General features: G+C 48.7%; 1 pseudogene; it reads left to right on the forward strand.

The window, feature by feature from the left end:
• The window catches only part of LOC113457908, a 5,864-nt pseudogene extending 2,750 nt beyond the window's left edge, over positions 1 to 3,114 (forward strand).
• The last annotated feature ends 9,046 nt before the right edge of the window (positions 3,115 to 12,160 follow it).

Genomic DNA, 12,160 nt, shown 5'->3' on the forward strand with positions numbered 1-12,160 from the left:
CACACCGTACTATACACCACACACCGTACTATACACCACACACTGTTCTATACACCACACATCGTTCTATACACCATATACCATAGCATACATTGCACCAAGCGACTCTGGACTCACTGCTGTGCTTGTTCTTGTTAATACTTCTGTGCCTGAGACAGGATTGTCTTTCCAGGTCCCATGAACTTGGTTCCTTCGGTGGTTTGAGGTCTGAGCCAGGGAACCCACAAGTTTGCGTAGCCTTCCCTGCGGACTGCCCCCCTTCCTCTCTGCCTTCCTTGTCTTTACATATTGGATAAAAACACAGACTCAAGGTCCTGAGAAAGACACAGCGCTGCTGTTCTTAAACGCACAGACCTGTAGATATGCACAAAGTGTGGGAGGTTTGTTTTTTATCTCGCCTCTCTTTCTGATCAGCCGGGAGCTGAGTATTAATATTGGAGGCAGAGTGACTGGTTTTCCCTTTGATGCCGAGAGGCCTGAGGTGAACTGTCTTTTCCACCACCAGGGTTCTCAGAATGCCAGGCCCTTGCAGGCCGGAAGGCAATACTCTTTCTTTGGAGAGCTGCCTTCAGCCCCTGCAGCTGTCAGCCAGGAGGTGGCAGGGCCCAGTCAGTTGAGGGCAGTTGGTTTAATTGGCTCACGGGAAGCTGGGTTTGGAGTTTCATGGCACTACAGTTAAGGAGGGTCAGATATTCAGGGTCACCCAGGCAATAACAGCATCTTTTAAAGCCTTTTTATAGTTTGTTTTTAGTTTGTATTTTTCTCAGGCTGGCCTAGAACTCACAATCCTCCTACCTCAGCCTATGGAATGCTAGGATTATAGGCATACCCCTACACCTGGCTCTCTTAAAACATTTTAAAAGTCAGTTTTACAGGTGTATTGTGACCTGTTGCATGTTTTATGTGCATGTACTGAATGGTGGGGTGTATGTCATATACTATATAGACCCTAATGCCGCAGTCACACAGCAGCTGATACTGCATCGTTAAGTTACACATTAGTCTCTGTAAGACAGGCCCTGAAGCGTATTGGAGCCTGGATTTGCTCTATATTCAGGTTGTATCTCTGACCTGGGGCTTGCTTGAATTGCTCTGTGAAACGGTCTGGCATCAGATGTTTTTTTTAAAAAGTCTCGAATAAGAGGCTGGAGAGAAGGCTCAGTAGTAAAGAGCACTGGCTGCTCTTGCGGAGGGCCTAGATTCGATTTCCAGCAACCATGTAGCATCTTACAATCATCTGTAACTCCAGTTCCAGGGGAATCAGTGTCCTTTTCTGCCTCCTTGGGTACCAGGCATGCATGAGTGCATGTACATACATGCAGGCAAAGCACCCATGTATATACAATGAAAGTTTCACACTTTTTTTTCTGATTTTTTTCAAGACAAGGTTTCTCTGTAGCTTTGGTTCCTGTCCTGGAACTAGTTTTTGTAGACCAGGCTGGCCTCAAACTCACAGAGATCCGCCTGCCTCTGCCTCTGCCTCCCGAGTGCACCACCATCGCCTGGTAAAAGTTTCAAACTTTTTAAGTTTTAAAAATGTTCTTTTGTTTTCTGTCTGTTTTGATCACATTCTTTCCCCTTTCCCAACACTTCCCAGACCCTATTCTTGCTCACCAAACTTCACCTCTCTCTTTCTCTCTCTCTCTCTCTCTCTCTCTCTCTCTCTCTCTCAACAACAACAACAACAAAAATCTCTTCTTTTCTTTCTGAGAAAAGGCCTCATCATGGAACTTTCATTGGTCCAGAACTCACTATATGGACCAACCTGGCCTTGGAACTCACAGAGATCCACGTGCCTCTGCCTCCTGAGCCCTGGGATTAAAGATTTGCACCACAATAGCCGGGCGGTGGTGCTGCACGCCTTTAATCCCAGCACTCGGGAGGCAGAGGCAGGCGGATCTTTGTGAGTTCGAGACCAGCCTGGTCTACAAGAGCTAGTTCCAGGACAAGCACCAAAGCCACAGAGAAACCCTGTCTCGAAAAAACCAAAAAAAAAAAAAAAAAGATTTTCACCACAATACCTGGTCCCAATAAATAAATAAATAAATACATACATACATACATACATACATACATACATACTAAATAAAGACTCTCTGCTCCTCTCCATTCGAGAGACAGCCACATCTTCGGATGCATTGCCAGTCTTGTCTTCAGACACAATAGTGAAGGTCAGAGTGGCCATTTGGACTCAAGGCTGTCTTCAGTTCTGGCAGAATGACTATTGTGGCCATCAATGACCTATTCATTGATGTCAACCACGTGCTTTACACATTCCAGTATGGTTCTACCCGCAACATGTTCCATGACACAGTCAAGGCTAAGAAAGGAAACTTTGTCACCAAGGGATGGCCATCTCGGTCTTCCAGAAGGGAGACTCTGCCAGCGTCAGAAAGGGCAATGCTGGCGCTAAGTATGTCATGGAATCTCCTGGTATCTCTACCGCCACAGAGAAGGCAAGGGCACTGGAAGAATGGGGCCAAAAGTGTCATCATCTCTGCCCCTTCTGTTGATGCCCCCCATGTCTTGATGGGTGTGAACCATGAGAAGTTATGACAACTCACTCAAGATTGTCCGCTATGCTTCCTGTACCACCGATTGCTAACTCACTCAGGACTGTCCGTCATGCTTCCTGTACCACCGATTGCTTAGCCCTCCCTGGTCTAGGTCATCCATGACAATTTCGGCATTATGGAAGGATTCATGATCCTGTATAGTCCACGTCATCACTGACACTCAGAAAACCGTGGACAGACCCTCTGGGACACTGTGGCATGATGGCCGTGGGGCTACCCAGAACATCATCCCTGCATCCATTGGTGCTGGCACGACTGTGGGCATGGTCATCCCAGAGCTGAACAGGAAACTCACGGGCATGGCCTTCCATGTTCCTACCCCAGTGTGTCTGTTGTGGATCTGACATGCCACCGGGAGAAAGGTGCCAAGTATGATGACATCACGGTGGTGAAGCAGGTATCCAAGGCCACTAAAGGGCATCCTGGGCTACACTGAGGACCAGTCTGACTCCTGTGACTTTAACAGGGAAGCTCACTTTCCCACCTCTGAGGCTTGGCTGACATGGCTTTCAGTGACAACTTTGTAAAACTTCCCTAGCATGGCAGTGGATATGGCTACAACAACAGGGTGGTGGATTGCATGACCCCATGGCCTCCAAGGAGTAAGAAGCCCTGGACCACCCACTCTGGGAAGAAGAAAGAAGAGAGAGGCCCTCAACTGCTGAGGAGTCCCTATACCAACTCAGTCCCCAAACACCTAGCATCTCCCCTCAGTTTCCATTCCAGACCCTTGAATAACGGGAGGAGCTTAGAGAGCCCTTGAAAACTAGCAATAAAGTTCACTGCACCTCCCAAAACAAACAAAACCCCACAAACTCTTGAAAAACATCAAACCTTGATAAAAACGTCCTTTCAAATCCATCTTCTTGTTCTAGTAAGGTTACGTTTTCAGTGGTTTGGTTGTACTGTGTCTTTGTCCCCCAGCTCCCGATTTCTCAATCTCTAAGACAGTCTCCGAGACTAGGTAGCTGGGCTGGCCTTAGCGCTCTCTTGATGGTCCTGTCTCAGCCACTAAGCACTGAGATTACAGGTGTTTACCGCCACTCTTGCTCAGTGACAATCTTTCCATGTCTGCTGTCCTTGGAGGGCACACATGGATCCCACAATCATGCTCTGAGGATCAACTCTGTCCTAGGCTAGCTGGGGTGGCTACTATAGCCGTGCTGGGAGACTGAGGCCCATCTAGGAAGTCACTTGCCCAGAATGACACCAGAGCCCTTACTTTCCCAGTCCCTGCTCTGCCTTACAGGGTGCAGCAGTGGCCAATCTCAGAGAAGAGGAGGCTCCCCTGGGCCTGGGCAGTTTATCCTATATCAAGGAAAACCTCTTTCGTTATTGCTGTCACATAGGGTGTGGGTTTTCATTGTTATCCTCTCTCCCTCCATATTCCAGGGCTTGTGGGTAGGAAGGAAGACTGGAAAGGAGGATGCTCCAAGTGCTTTTGGGGGGACTCAATTTCGTTAAGATTTGCTTTTATTTTTAGTTATGTGTATGCATGTATGTATGTCTGTGCAAGTAACGGCCCGTGCTCATGATCAGAGTCTCTGCAGCTGGAGTTACAGGCAGTTGTGAGCCACCTGACCTGAACTGGGAAGTGAATTCAGGTCCTCTGTAAGAATGGTAATTGTTCTGAACCACGGAGCCATTTCTCCAGCACCCCCAGAGAAGCAACCTCTCCTCCCCTCCCTTCTTTTCCCTTTCCCTCTCCTCTTCTCTCCTCTCTTCTCCTCCCTCCCCTCCCCTCCACTATCCTCCCCTCTCCTCTCCTCTCTTCTCCTCCCCTCTGCTCCCCTCTGCTCCCCTCTGCTCCCATCCTTCTTCTCTCCTTCCACTCTTCTCCCCCTCCTCCACTCTCCTCCCCTCTGCTCCCCTCTGCTCCCCTCTGCTCCCATCCTTCTTCTCTCCTTCCACTCTTCTCCCCCTCCCTTCTCTCCTTCTCCTCCCTTCCCCTCCCCGTCTCCCTCTCTATCCTTCCTTCTCCTTATCCCCCTTTCTGAGACAGTGTCTTTAGAGCCCCAGCCAGCCCAGAACTTACTCTGTCGCCCATGCTGGCCTCCAGTTTATATCAGTCTTCCTGCTTTGGCTTCCCTAGAGCTGGGGTTATAGGGCGAGCCACTGTGCCTGACTTGGGGAGGCGATTTTGGGAAGGTAGGTAGATCTTGAGAGGTCCCATTTTTCTGTAAAGGGAAGAGTCTGGCATTGTGTAGCTAAAAGGCAGACATCTAGGTCCAGTTCATCCCCCTGGAGAGCAGGGGGTCAGCGTGGGCTCGTGGGAAGTTGACTGACACACCTGGCTGTGGAATGCTTGAGGCTGGGGTGTGGCTAACTTATTCTTAAACCCACGGTCCTCTTGTCCCTGTGCTGTCTCTCACCCTTAGTCTCTTGGAGTTCTAGAGGAAGCTAGAACATGTGAAACTGGCATCTGTTAGCTAGTCCACCTTTGAGAGAAGACGGCTGAAGCCAGAGGGGATGGGGATGGTCGGAACCACCAGGCTCTGGCCTTTCTGCTTCGACCACTTCTCCTCAGGCCCCTTGGGCCTGCCAGGTTAGGAATTAGCCAGCTGTTTCTCTTGGTTACCCAGCCTGGCTTGGGACTCCTTGGTTCCCAGGATGAAATAATGGACCACTTGCTGGCTGCTCTTACAGAAGTTCACCCATCAGCCAGGGCAAATGCTTTATTTACCCCGGAACTCCCATGTAATGACCCAAACATTTCTTCTTCTTCCCCCACGTTTACTATAAGGGCTTTGTACTGGACCCCAGAATGTCAACTGGAACCTCAGAATGTGGATTTATTTGGAAAGGTCTTTGAAGCTGTCACTGGGTAAACCAGACTGAGCCATACTATATTAGGTGAGCCCTCGTCCAGTGACAAGGTAGCTTTAGAAAAGAGGACAGATGAATGGGGGAGGGGGAATGGTCATGTGACAGTGAAGAAAGGTAATAGAGAAGTTGAGTCCTGGAGCTTCAAGGAGGGCTTGGCACTCCAACAGCAGGAGAAGGGCAAGGAATAGTCTCTGCCAGAACCCTTGGAGTGTGGTCCTGCGATGCCCTGAATTTAGACTTCATGTTCTCTTAACTGTGAGAGAAAACTTTGGGCAGCTTGGGGGCTGCAGGGTTTGTCACTGAGTTCATACAGACATCTTTCAGCTTGTCTTTATTGAGCCTTATCCATGCACAACACACAGCACAGATCGAAGTCACAGACCCAGAAGCCTCTCCTTAAATGTCTCCCATTCATATCTAGGTTTCCCTAGACAGTGATCCTGGGAATGCGGGGTCATCTTCTTGTCCCTTTCTTCAGTCCCTACTCCAGGCATGGTGTCTGGGACATGGGGTCGGGCTGCTACTGGCTGCTGGGTCGCCAGGCTCACCTCTGTTTAAGCTCTGCTTCCACTGTTCACTCCCCGACTCTGTTCCCTCTGCTTCCTTGGCCTCTGGGTCCAGCCAGTCTCTCTCCCAGGGTGGGGAAAGAACAGGCCTCACTCCCCAGCTGTAGAACAGCTTCCACCCGCTCCTGCTTCAAAAGCCTGACTGACTCAACCACTCCTCACTCCCTCTTTTTTTCTTCAAATTATTTTTGCATCGTTTTCTCTAGAATATTCACTCGACCAAGACTCAAGGCCAAGGTATTCAGCTGAGATACCTGGTACTTGGTCATGCATTATGGCTGGAAGTTCACCCAGGAAGGAGTCTCGGGGGACTGCACCTGTTTCTCAAACCCGTGCAAAGTTGCAATTACCCCTTTCTGTTCTTAGCTGTGCCTCCACCATTAGGCTGTCAGCATTAGCAGATTTAATCAACCCCCTAATGTCCAAGAAAACATGTTGTGTTCTGTAATAAGCCAATTCATGTCAACTTCCTGCTATAACCTGCAGAACGAAGCTCACCAGGATTAAGACAAGCTTGAAAAAAAATGAGCCTAAAGACAGAAGGGGCTGTGGGTACAAAAACTGTCATCTGTACGTGACTTGTGACAGAGACAACTGTAAACAACTCAAGCGTCCGACTCAGTTAAACAAGTTATACAGACACAGGGTACAGATGGTGGCATTCGGTGACATATGACGTTGTCTTTAAGAATGTGTGAGGGTACTAGGCGTGGTGGCCCACACCCCAGCACTCAGGAAGCTGGAGCAGGAGGGTGGTGTCACACGCCACCTGAGCCTCGCAGCAAGGCTGTCTCCAAAGGGAAAAGAAAGTGATGAGAAGCTTATAACAACGGAAACAGTTGGGGTTAAAGTTAGTTGCTAAAGTACGGATACAAATTATGTCAAGAATATGATAAGTTTAGCCAGGTGTGCTGCTGCCTCTCCAATGCTGGGATTAAAAGCATATGCCACATACCCAGGCCTTACATAGGCTTTTAATTTATCATATTCTTCTTTGTTTGTTTAAGACAGGGTCTCGCCATGCAGCTCTTGTTGTCCTGGAACTCACTATGCAGACCAAACTGGCCTCCAACTCACGGAGATCCTCCTGCCTCTGTCCCTCAAGTGCTGGGCACAAGCCTAAAGTCCCAGTGCCTGCCTCTGCCTCCTGAGTGTTGGGACTGAAGGCATCCACCACCACTGCCCAGCTAATGGTGTTCATCTTCTCTTAAATATTTCCTATAGCTCTATAATGAGCAGGCGTTATCTTTATCAGTAAGTTTAAATGAATTAATTTTAATAGTTGAGACAGGAGTCTCTCTAAGTAACCCAGGCTGGTTTAGGATTCACGATCCTACTATGTCTACCTCCCAAATACTGAGATTGTAGGTATTACCACCTGGATTAGAAAAATTACTGAAGAGATTAATGGATAAATTGTGGTGCTGGTAATTAAACCCAGATCCTTGTATACACTAGACAATCACTCTGCCCATTGGGCTATATCCTCCAATTTTATGTGTATGGACAACGTTGGGTTTGACCTTCATTATTGATGCAGTGGTACTGATGGGAGGGGGCAGCCCATCATGGATGCTCATGTTTCTTCGTGTTTCTCATCATAGAGCTTTAGAGCGGGGGCGGGGGTCAGCGGTTCTAACCGGTCTATTAAGACGTACAAACCAGCTTAATAATAACATGGAGGCTAAGCAGAAAGCAAATAGGAAACCTACCTGGTTTCAGCCACCTGCAAGCTGAGGCACACCCTCCTTGGAAGAATGACTTAGACTTCATGGCTACCAGAGTCTCTCATCATCTAGGACTCAGCTAGGCTCTTTAGTTTAGATTTCACAAGAGCAAGCCCAGCTGTGGGGCACAGGGGAGAAAGCCGAGGGCCTTTCTGACCTACTGTGGTGAACTTCCTGGTCTTGGTTTCCTTCTGACTAAAGCTGGTCTTTAGTCAGGAGAATTTAAGAATCCTGGGCTTTAAGCCAACCCTGGCCTCCTCTGCCTCCTGTGCACCCAGAATAGCCCCTGATTCATGGGGAGACTGTGCCCAGATGTTGGTAAAGCGAGAAGGGCAATGAGCTAATCGCTCTGAAAATGCTTGGCACTTTCAAGAGAAAGACGCTGAGAAACTCAATCCTTGGAGGAGGATGGTGGCCTTTGTGTGGTCCAAATGCCAAACGCCTCCACCCTGGCCTTGGGACTGGGGCTGTGGGCACGGAACTTCCTTTCGTCACCTCGGCTCTCTCTTTTGCAGAGACATCAGCATCTAGCATGCTGTTGCTGGATCCAGAGACATCAGCATCCAGCACGCGATTGCTGGATCCAGAGACATCAGCATCTGACACGCGGTTGCTGGATCCAGCCATGGGGACCCGTGTCTGTCCCTCTCCTCATTATCGTTTACAGCACAAGGATCTTGCCTTTGCCCAGAGGTTACAGGCACCACACGGTCACAGAGCATGCATAGCAGGGTACAAGGGCCAATAGGCCATATTCCTCCTTGCAGTGTTGCTGTCTATGAACCCATGAGAGAGGCCAGGCTGTGGGGTAGGACTGACCTAGGTCTGAGTTCCACCTCAGAGGGCCAGTTCCTCTCTGAAATGGTCAACTCTTTCTACTCAGTTTCAAGCTGGGTCCTGTTGGAAATGGAAATAGAGTTAGGGTGAAAGGCCGGCGCCATGTTAAGGAGGTAGAATCCGTCAGGAGTACACAGCAGCAGAGCTGTGACATCATCACAGCCCCTGCTCCATGGGAACTCTGAGGAAATCCCAGGATGGACATAGTCTTTACATTGTTCAGTTGTTGGTCATAGGACCAGCTGAAGAAGGGCATGATGACGGCTTAAAACAACTGGGGCTCTCTCTTCTCTGCTAGCCCGCAAGTCAACTCAACGAAGGCCACCTCAGTGTCTGCCATGGGGAAGTAACAGAGAGCCAAACATACAATAAGAACTCTCCATTCAACTCCCTTCTTTCACTTTGGGCCAGGAAGATCTGGCTCAGACTCCAGTTCAGTGTGTGACTCAGGGAAAGAACCATGGAGGAAATCGGCAGTCTCTGTGTCGCTTGATCACCCACCCTGACCGTGACGTAGGAATGAGAGAAGTGCACACTCACCTCTAGTAACCCCTGTCTTCTCCCAACGAGACAAGGAAGTAATCAGCAGTGCACAGAGTTGGGGGACAAACACTGGGGCCCACAGGCTAGCTGGAAACCTGTTTGCTCAAGACTTAATGAGCTTTAATAAGAGTCCTGCTTCCTGCCATGTCTCACTCCAGTCAGTACTTTTGTTTAGTCCAGAGTAGTGTCCTTAATACTCCAAGTCGCATGGAGGTATAACATGTATCAGTGAGTTACTTAGGGCACCCCCCCAAAAAAAATTGGGACTAGAATTTGAAGAGAAATGTCCCTTAGGATGGCTAGGGAAATATCTCAATTAGTAAAATACTTACTTTGCCTGTACAAGGACCCAAGTTCAAGCCCCAGAACCCACATAAAAGACAGCAGGTGTGAGCGTATGTACTTGTAATCCAGCACTTTGAGGAAGGAGATTGATGAATCTCTGGGGTTCCCTGCCAGCCAACCTAACCTATTTGGCTAGGTAAATGAGGGACTATGATCCCCTACTCCCCCAAAAAAGATAGGCAGTGACTGAGGAATGACACCAATGTTGTTCTCTGACCGTCATACCTATGCATGACCATGTGCATGTATGTAGACATACATGCAGAAAAGTGATCCTGACTTTTCTGTCCTGAGCTCAGCTATTGGTTTCAGGCAGTCATTCTACCATGGGGAAAACTTTTAATATCATTCCATTATCCTAAGTTGTGAGTTCTTTTTGGCCTCCTCCTCCTCCCCTTTTCAGATTCCTGCCTGCAGCAAACCCAGTGGCCAGCAGTCACAGGAGGTCTTGACAGGGCACAGCTTGGAGAAGCCAATGGTAGTTTCATCTACCCTACACATAGGATGCATTTGGAGGGCAGAAGAAAAGAAAAAAATATTCCTCATGACTCAACTGGATGAAGAGGGAGGCATCACTACAGACACCCAACACTGGGGAATGAGCAAGCCAAGGAGCTGGGCTCAGTGGGACAGCTGAAGAAGGAAACTGAGGAAGACAGGGAGGGGATAAGGGGAATATCACAGACCTCCTCTCATGGTCCCAACACTGTAAACCCAAAATGAGGCTGGAGAGACCTTTGTGGGCAGACAAGCTTAGGTCTCAACCTCAGACTCTTTCTCTTTCACTGCTTGCTGCATCTATCTCTGCCGGGATGGTGTCAGGATGAACCACAAGCCAGATGCCCTCTACTGGTGTCCTAACACTGGTAAAACACTCTCTCAGCTGTAAGTTCACTTCAGCCTCACAGATTTCTCACAGAATGGTCATTACCTCCATTTTTTTTTTCAGATGAGAAAAACAAGACTGAAAGAGACTGTGACTTACCCTGGATAACAAAGCTCGTTCTAAAGCTCAGGGGCCCTGATCAGCTCCTGGAAAATTATCTGTGTTAGGTTAACGTCAACTGTTACTCTGTTGTGACCTGGAGTTTTTATTGTCCTTTGTGGATAACAAGGTGTAATCTAGAGAGTGTCACCAAAACAATACAAACAAAGAACACCACCACCATCACCATCACCATCACTGTCATCATCACTACCACCACCATCATTACCACCATCACCACCACCATCATTACCACCACCACCATGAGCAGTATCACCATTACTACCTCCATCACCAGCAGCAGCATCACTACCACCACCACCAGCACCAGCACCAGCACCACCAGCACCGCCGTCATTCATCACCACCACCATATCATCCATCACCATCAACACCATCATCACCAGCACCACCATCCTCACCACATCATCACCAGTACCACCACCATCCTCACCACCATCATCACCAGCACCATTATTTACCACCAGAAGCAGAAGCAACACCACTGTCATTAACAATGATGAGCCAGGCATGGTAGCACAGTCCTGATATCTCAACACTCTGGAGGCTGAGGCAGGAGGATCAGAATTTCCAGGCTATATAGCAAGACACTGTTTCAGCAAAACTGAAAGAAACAAAAACCCAGGTGGCAAATTAATAGGGAGAAACCATGAGCAAGAACTGGAGAGGCTGGAGAAATGGTTCAGTGGGAGAAAGATGTGCTGCTTTTGAGAGAACCTGGGTTCAGTTCTCAGCACCTACAAGGCAACTTGCAATTGCCAGTAACTCCAGTTCCAGGGGATCTGATGCCCTCATCTGGGTCTTCAGGCTTCTGTGGTGTACATCAACACATGCACATGAATTAGAAATTAATAAATCTTAAAAGAAAACAAGGGCTGATATGTAAGACTGACCCCTATGGTCAAGGGTACCTATGCAAACTGTTTTCATGACAACTTCCTGCTATCCTGTCAAGGTGCTGGAGGCCTCACATCCCTCTCTACCATTCTGGCTTTTGTGCCCCTAAAAAGCAATGGAGTGGTTTAGCGAGGTAAATGAGGGACTTTGATCCCCCACCTCCTCAAAGAAACAGTCCATACCCATGTATGTCCGTGAGCAGGTACCTGGGACATCAGGCATGTCTCTGCAGCGTAGTATAGTGTCTCCACGATAAGGGTGGCAGCTTGGGCCACACCAGGACGTCTCCCTCCCAGGGGCAGCAGGTGTCAGCCTACCACTGTCTTCTGAGGCGGTCCTGTGAAATGGAACTGCCAGACACTACTCTGTTGTGGCAAGGCTGTCTCTGCCTGAGCATGCCAAAATGCTGGCTCCTCGTCTCGGACACACTCGGAGAATGGCGCCTTGAAGTGCTAGAAGCAGCTTCATGGTGTGGCTAAGGAGAAATCTCTCGTTTTCCTTCCTACAGCTTTACAAACTGCCCCCTACCAACTTCAGAGCCCTGTCTGGAATACAGTGGGGTTTATATCCTTTCTCGCTTGAGTTTGAGTTCTGAGAGGTGACCCAAAATGGTGAGTTCCAAAATGGGATTATCCAAGCCCCCAGATCTGTAGTAGCACCCCTCACCACCTCCAGGTTATGGATAAGTTTTCTATCCAGTTTCTACATGAGCCTTGCTAATCCCAGCAGATCCCTCAAGCTGTTTTCCCAGTGGCCTCCGGTAATCCCCATCCTGGACAGAAGACATCTGCCAGGTTTCACATGCTGTCATGAGCAGGTGGTCTAACCTCACCACCC

Source organism: Microtus ochrogaster, chromosome 2 (genome assembly GCF_000317375.1).
Source record: "Microtus ochrogaster isolate Prairie Vole_2 chromosome 2, MicOch1.0, whole genome shotgun sequence".
In the NCBI taxonomy this organism is placed as follows: Eukaryota; Metazoa; Chordata; class Mammalia; order Rodentia; family Cricetidae; genus Microtus; species Microtus ochrogaster.